Genomic DNA, 8,808 nt, shown 5'->3' with positions numbered 1-8,808 from the left:
ACCTTGACTACTTACAGTTAGTATGGCTCAAATCAACAGTCATGCTACCCTCTTAGGCAAGTCTCATGCCTCTGTTATCCATCTCAAACTCAAAGAAGAGAGAAAGTCTTGTAAAAACTATGTTTATCTCTGGGGTCGCAGGTTCTCTCTAGCCTTACCTGCGGGGACGCTGACCTTGTTCACAAAATCTGCGTCCATGGACGCTCTGTATGTTAAGGGACAGGTGCGTCCCTCTGTAAAAGGCAAAATGCGCGAGTTTTATCTTGAAAAAGTTACTTGTGGTTACTTCTAGAACATTCTAGAGGTCGGTTTGATGAAATGGATGCGCCTCCAGTTGGTTCATGTATCTCTATTAAGGGGGAACTTATCCCATCAATAAGGGAGCTATCCCACCCATAGAGGGGGATGATCCCATTGATAGTGGACCTGAATAACCTCTTTACAGCACTATAAATAAAGGCATTGAGCCAGAAGGAGAAGAGGTTGGAGCTATACATTTTCTTTGGGTAAATGCTGCAGGATTTAGGTCTTCCATTAGAGCCTTTGTGAGGAGAGATTGTCTTCACTTGATTCTACTTGGGAGAGGGTGAGCTTTGTCAAAGTAGAGGAAAACCCTTGATGGACCCTGGGAGGAACTTGCACAACACCAAGGCCAGGTTGTAAGAGTTTCTTTGTTTCGTTATTAATACAAACTGGTTTATTTTTCTCAATAGCTTGTGTTAATGAGTTATTTCATGTGTTCCTTGGTCTGCATGTTGAATATATGTTTTATTATATGAAATGCAAGTGCTTGGTAATTGTTTGATTGTTTGTGGTTGCAGGAATTGACTTGAAGGAGGAGCTCATCCGGATCGTCAAGAACGGACTTCAACAACAGCGTTTTGGAATAAGGTAAGCCTAAACACTTGTAGTTTTCATGTTGTAAAAGGTGTATTTAGAGAAAGATCACTCCTTTTTGTCTTGTTTGTCATTAGAATGTCTTAGACTTCTAGGAAGGTCAGTCGTGTCCGCACCCTTGACAGATTCCGTGTGACAACTACAGCTTTGTATTTATGGTTATATTTGTAATTTGTTGCATTCCTATTTAAATTCGGATCAGTGTTAAGGTTGAATTGATTCTAGTGGATGATATCCTAGGAGAGGATGGTTTGGAAGCCTGTTAGTAACCATGTGGAAGGGTTTCCTAGGTGTTGGATGCCCTAACTAGGAGCAGGTGCTACAATGAGGATTAGTCACTTGTGGATTGTTGGAGGGAAGCGTGAGAGTGGACCAAGTGTGGACATGATTGGGCACTTATGGTCTACTGGAGGATAGTGAGATAGTATCCAAGTTGGAGCTTGATGAGCAACACCTTGATGGACAAAGGTAGTTGCAAGAGAGGAAGTTTTTGAGCTCAAGGATCTGATCAACCAGGAGCAGTTTATGGAGCCCGAGACGTGTGTGTGGAGAAGGACATCTACAACAGATGATGGGAATTCCTCCTAGCCCGTGTTCATTGTAGGAGATGGAAATATTGCAATGATAGGTGGTAGCCCTCTATGCCCTATGTTGGTCTTCATCGGTGTAGCACAGGAAGACCATAGTGGGTTGAAGTCCCTAAGTAGCTGAGGAGCATGAATGGGAAGATCAAGAGTTGTTCACAAGTGGAGTTGTGAACAAATCTACAAGAGTCTCGTTGTGTTGATGGACGAACGATAAACTAGTGAGCAGATTGGATAGTCGAGGTTCAGTCGCCAGATGGACTTGGAGCATTGATAGAGGCAGGAGTTGCAGATTGGGAGTTGAAGGACTAGGCAGGTACAGGGTGCGACCAAGAGGAGCTGAGAGAGTTGACTACATCAGCCAGATGGTCAAAGTATCTTTTTTAGGGTAGATTGGTTGTCGAAATACTGACACCAAGCCTCGGTTTTGCATCTTGTACTAGTGGATGTATGAGGGCCACTATCCCTGGTACGGGAGCCCTAGACTATTGTATTATATTTTGTTTAATAAAATGAAGTTGGGTTGAAAATTGTAAAAATCTGTCTATATTCTATGCATGTGTGATTTTCTATTGTTTATATTCCATTGTGCAAAGTAATATCATTTATATTATTGTTTTGGTAGTGTCGGATATTTTAAGATTCTATCCTAGATCCATGGTTGTGGAAATTCAACACATACCACATATGGCACTTAAATAAAATTTTCGAGTGATGTTTCAAGTACGAGATATCCTTGAATCCCAAGAAATGTATCTTTGCGGTGTCTGAGGGTAATCTCTTGGGCCACATTATTTCCAAATGTGAGATCAAGGTAGACCCAAACAGGGTCAAAAAAATCATGCAGATTCCCTTCCTAGTGAATAAGAAGGCTATGCAGTCCTTCTTGGGGAAAATAAACTTCCTCCACAACTTCATCTCCAACTACACCCAGATTTTTAATCTGATACAGGAGATGGTGAAGAAGGATGCATTTTATAAATGGGATAAAAGGGAAAAGAATTTGTTTTCCCATATTAAGCAGGCTATAGTAAAAGAACTTACATTGTACATCCTTGGCTTCAAAAAAGATTTCTTGCTCTACACTTTTGCTTCTGAAACTTCTCTCACCATTGTACTAACCCAAAAGAATGAACTAAATAATGAACGACATATCTCCTTTATTAGTTTGTGTCTGCAAGGACCAGAACTTAACTACCTCATCATGGATAAACAAGCTTATGTAGTATACAAGGCGGTAAATCACTTTCAGCCCTACCTATTGAAGAATCATTTCATTATCTTTTTTCTGCACCGAGGAGTCAAAGCATTTTTTGTTCAACAAGAGTTGGGTGAAAGAAGAGAGAACTAGATGATTGGGTTGCAAGAATATTATCTAGAGATCAAGCCTGTTCACACAATTAAGGGCTATGGTCTTTGTCAACTAATGGCAGAAGCAATGAACACAAAGGAAGAAGAAGAAGATCTTTCAGGATGTGAGAAATAAATTGAGATGTACAGCATCGAGCAAGACTCCCCCACTATTAGCTCAAACTCTTGGTACACTGATGTGAACCAATACATTGAGCGCAATAGATTTCCCTCCCACTTTTCCGCATGGAAAAAGAGGGCACTCAGAATTAAATAATTTTCCTATCAGTTGGTGCATCGAGTGTTGTTCAGAAATCACCACAATGGAGTACTGCTCAGATGTTTGGAAGCGCATGATTCAAAAAACGTATTGTGTGATCTCCACTACGGACCAGTCGGGGGTCACTTTGCGGGCCGGTTTTAACTGGCCTACATTATTTAAGATCTTCATTCTTATGCCCGCTAGTGTTATGTCTCTTAAAGGAGTTCTGGAAGAAATAAGAAGTCAGCCGCCCCATTGCAACCCATTGTAGTGGAAGAACTTTTTCAACAACGGGGCTTGGATATTATTGGAGAAATTTTTCTACATTCATCAAAGTAGAACTGCTACATCCTTAATGCCACAGATTACTTCACATGGTGGATAGAAGAAGTTCCACTCCAACAAGTGAATGATCAGGAAGTCATAAATTTCCTTCAACAGAACATCATTTCTAGGTTCAGCATTCCTACTTCACTTGTTTTTGGCAATGCAACATATTTTTCATCACTAAGACTTTATGATTTTGCATTGGAAAATGGAATTGTATTGAAACATTTAGCTAATTATTATATGTAGGGGAATAGTCTTGTTAAATCCACAAATAAGAACCTAATTTGCATTATCAAAAAGCCCATATTTTCTGAGCAGCGAAACTAGAACTTCGGTTTCATAAATTCCCATTGGGTTGACCAAGTCACGCCAAAGCCTTCCCTGAACACCTCCCCTTACTTCTTGGTGTACAGAAAAGAATCCATCCTCCCCCCCAACATCTACTTGCCTGCCCTCCAACTCTCACAATAATCCCAAGGTAAGCCATGTTTGTTAGTGCAGCATAGGATGGACACCCTTCACAAGCTACATGAAGAAAGGATGAAAGAAAAAAGAAAAAAATTCACTTCACCATAATTGTATCAAGAGGTGGTTCGATAATAAGTCTGTAAGGAAGAACAACTTCATTGTGTGTAACATAGTCTTAAAGTGGGATAAATCCCATGAGGACAAAGGAAAACACACTAAATTTCAGTCCCTATGGATTGGTCCATTCACGGTGCACGAAAATCTTGGCCAGTACACTTATCATCTTCAATGACTTGACGAGAAAATTGAATCTCTCCCTCTCAATGGCCAAGACATAAAACATTATTTTCAATGAAGATCTGGGGTTGTGCCCTACACTGTGTACATAGTCTTTTCTTGTTTTGTTTGTTTGTTTTACTTGAATTTTTTTTTGGTTTTATTCATGTGAATAAGTGTTTTTCATGTACATGTTGTGGCTTCTAAGTATGTGTGTGGCCAAACTCTAAAGAGTCTTATGACACTTCAACATTTGGCTAGCCTTTTGTCCATATTCCTTGTGTTGGTTATATCTTTTGGCCGATGAAGTTTCGACGAAAAATATGATATATCCATAAGGAGAGTTTTGGTCCAACTATGAACCCAGGTTTATTTTGGAAACCTCATGCCTAAACTTGGTCTTTATTTTTTGTTGTCTTCATGCTTATCCAACTAGTAGAAACGGAGGAGAAAATATAAACGAGCAAACCTAAATGATAGGTCTCTATATGATTCTCTAAAGGAACAAACTCTTATGCTCTCAATAAGTCAAGATCCCTCTTTTGCCCCAAAATAAATAAGTTTCAATGCACATTTCTCTTTAAAATAAATAAATAAATGAAAAAGAAGAGAAAGGCTTACCGCACAGAGAGGTGAAGCAAGCAACTCCACCAGGGTACTGTCCAGGCTCGCTGGAAATGAAGAATCTTTTTGTTCCTACATGACTCAGTCAGAGTATTGTCCAGGCCTATTGGCAGTGAAGCAACACCAGAGATGAAAAATTATACTCTGAAAATCTTAAACTCGTGAGCTACACTACCCTTCCCAACTCAAAACATTGTGATATTGTTGAATCTTATGTTGTGTTCAACTGAGAATATATAAAGGGGACCATCTATATTTGTGGTGTAAGTGGGAAGGCCAAAGTAATCTGCACGATGAATTAATACTCCCTAAAGAATTGAGGCCCTACAAAGAAGAAGTTAACCGAGATAGAGAAGTTGGAGTTCAACTAGTGTGTCGCCAAGTGTTGTAGCTGCTGCAACACCCTCCAAAATTTTGGCTTACACTCAATTTTAGAGCCTCTCTTGGCCTTGTACATTGTTGTTGCAAACATTAGAGCTTATTTCATGGCCTTTCTTGTAGTGTTTTGTTCCCTTTTGTACGTTGGGTTAATTGTTTCCTTTTGGCATGTTTAGCTATCATGCAATGTTTACAAGCCTATTATAATGGCTTTAAAGGTTTGTATTTGTGTATATGATTTTTTTCTAACTATGTGAACACTTGTTGCACTCATTCACAAAGTTTTCAGCATTGTCGTACACGTGTCGTCATGATCATCCCAAAGTCTATCTTAAGTGTCGCACTTGTCGTAAAGTTGTTGCACGAAGGTAAATTCTTTTTTCATGTGTTTGGGTGATCTATGTTTTCGTGTCATCAAAGTATTCTAAGTGTGTGATCGCAGTCAAAGTTCATCACTGTTCACATCTATCTCACCAATCCCACACTTAGCCATTTTTGAAAACACCTCCCAACTGAGAAACCTAGCTTCACCGGGCCTCTCCTGAGCTTCGTACTGTGTAGTATCATACCTCTATCTATGACCTTATTGCTTGGAACTACGCAATGCATAGTTCCTAACTCCGTGGACTTATACACTACGTAATTTCTATACCCAAGTCGTGACTTTAACCCCAGAATTGTGTAGTCATGTCCCCATCCTAGCTTAAATTGCACACTTTGCATATTCAAGCCTCAAGCTCGTCCCCTGAGTCCTTGAAATATGAAACTTTGCAGTAGCCCAATCGCCCTTGACTCCCACAACTATGCAGTTGGCTCTCCAATTGTCCATTCCCTCAGCCTGTTCGCCCCCCCTGACTCTGGAAATTGTGTAGTCTGGTCCCTTATGCGTGCCTGGGCTATGCACTACATAGCCTCAGAGCTCAAGATTTTCCCCTGGTTGCTAGAACTACACACTATGCAATCACTGAATCCCTCTTCCCATCCTGGCACTTGTTCTGGTCTCAGTTGACGGCTCAAAATGCATCATCTTAGACTAGGGGGTTTTCAGATTGATGTCATCTCATCATGAATGAATTACAAGAACATGTACCCTATCATGTCATGGAAAGATGATGGATAAGGAGAAGAAGGAGGTAAGAATTCCTAAAGACTCTCTTGTAGTTGAACTTACAATTTAATTAATCAAGAGAAAGCGAAGGGACACTAGTTTGCAACCACTATTCAATACTGGAGATCATTGAAGATTTTGCATCACCAAGGCATGCGAAAATGGAGAGAAAGCATCTTCATGAAGACATCCAGCACTTAGCAGCAATAGTGACTTGACATTGCCACATCATCAAGTTGTCCATGTTAGCAGTGTCATGTCATAAGTGTTCATATGCCACATCACTATTATGGATCATGTATATTGTATTCAAAATGTATTGTAAAGTGGAATTCCAAAGGACACACATGAAATGTAAAGATTTGCGTAAGTTGAAAAGTCATAGGAAGTCAAACAATCATGAGGGTAGTGAAATGTTCACCCTTGGTTATATATACTCCCTCATTGTATGAGCAAAGAACTTTTCAACTTAGCTCCTCCCACAAGACATTAGAGAGATAAGCTAGTTCTTTGAGGAGCAAGGAGTGGCTCCAATGCTACACTACTGGAGCTAGTGATGTACATTGTAAACATGTGTCTTGAAATTTTTACTTAATAACAGAAGCCTTCAATGCCAGCATGTTCTTCATGCATGGATTATGAACGTTTATAAGACTATTATGCAGATGTTTGTATTTCATGTTTACTTTCACATGTGCTAAGATAGTTGAACTATTTCAGTTATTTTAGTACTTATCTTACTAAGAATGTGTTATAATGGTTGTTATTGTTTTCCCATCCTTGTGGACTATTCTGCAGGATATTAGACAAATATTTCCTCATTTTTTGGCTGTAACGATCATCGCATCCATTGTGGACTATTCCGATGGATGTTAAATGGATCCTTCCGGTTCACAAGTGTCTCTTCTTGGGTGGTACTATTACCTCTCACTTAGAGGATCACTTCATTTCCCTTCTTTGTAGTAGAAGAACCTGGACACATTTACAACTGAAAACTCACCAAGCACACCTTCTTTCTTTTCGAAGACACATTTGCATCCCTCTCGCTTGCTGACATTTAGAGCCAAGGAAAATATTTAAGAATTCGACAATTGAGCCTTTATACCGGATGGGACTCCTACACCAAACGGTGTGAGGTCTAATTGATATTTAACATCAGGGAGATCCCCTAAATGTTGGTGATTCCAGCACCGTCAACAACCCCATAACCCATAGAAAAATGGGGTGGATGAAAGGAAAAACAAAAGCATAGTGGGAGCAACAAGAGCCATGTTGCATGATCAATGGTTTCCATTACATCTATTGGTAGAATCATACAACACCGTAGTTTATTTGCAGAATAGGTGCCCTCACAGAATACTTGGCATGATCACACCTAAAGAAGATTTCTCTAGGAGGAAGCAAGATGTATCTCATTTCAAAAAATTTGGAGCTATAGTGTATTTCCATTTATCCAAGGATAGTAGGAAGAAAAATGAGCCTACATTTGAGATGGGAGTCTTTGTAGGATATATAGAGACACCACATAATTATCGGGTGTATTTTCCCTCACTCAAGGTGATAGTATTGAGGAGAGATGTTAAATTTTATGAGGAGAAGGATATGAGATGTTATCTAGATCGAGAGATGAGTATCACATTGGAGGAGGAGCTTCTAGATCCAAAGGAGGATCCTTATGTAGAGCTTTGGGATGTTGTGGAGTAGCTACAAGTGGAGGAGAAGACAAGAGGTCAAGTTGAGGCACCCACTCAACCATAATCTTCCAGATAGGGGAGGAAGAAAACCAAAGAAGCTGACAGATTGGTACAGGATGCACAGGAGCATGTGGGAGCTCCTACATCTCAGCGCAAGCATAGCAAGTCACCTGACAGGTGCATTGGGTGTATGGCTCTCATGACAAAGCTCATTGAGTCTGAGCCTTCTTCATTTGAGTAAGAAGTTTCTCAACTAGTGTGGGCTGATGCCATGGTTGAGGAATATGACTCCATCATGAAGAACAATGTATGGGAGGTGGTGTTGAAACTAAAGAAAAAGTCAGTGATTGGTTCCAAATGGATCTACAATGTGAAGCATGTAGCTGATGGGAGCATAGAGAAGTACAAGGCGAGACATTAGAGGAATTTTGAGGTCTAAAATGGGCCTCTTAAGAAAAATATACAACCAAAATAAAATTTACAAGAACCAATAGGATTCAAGATGATGATGTCAACCATGGGGGATGATTCACCATTTTTGGAGTAAAAAAGTAAAAAGATTAAAAAATAATAAAATAATAAAACTGCTTTTTCAACTCGTATTTTTAACTTATCTCCCTAATGTTTTACTCAATTTTCAAGTGGGAGTACCCATTGGATGAAAATTTTAATTCCTCATCCAAAGAGTACCCATGTTACATACTTTCGATGGACCCTACTACACGAAAAGTGGGAAATACATGAAAAATGTAATTTCAATCAAGCCTTTTCATGTATTTCTCATTTTTCGTGTAGCAGGGTCCATCGAAAGTATGCAACATGGGTACTCGTTAGATG

This window comes from Pinus tabuliformis, chromosome 2_1, assembly GCF_031772625.1.
Source record: "Pinus tabuliformis cultivar Carrire ecotype Pingquan chromosome 2_1, CPIR1, whole genome shotgun sequence".
Classification (NCBI taxonomy): domain Eukaryota; kingdom Viridiplantae; phylum Streptophyta; class Pinopsida; order Pinales; family Pinaceae; genus Pinus; species Pinus tabuliformis.
The sequence above is the reverse complement of the archived record's forward strand: the minus strand, read 5'-3'. Positions refer to the sequence as shown.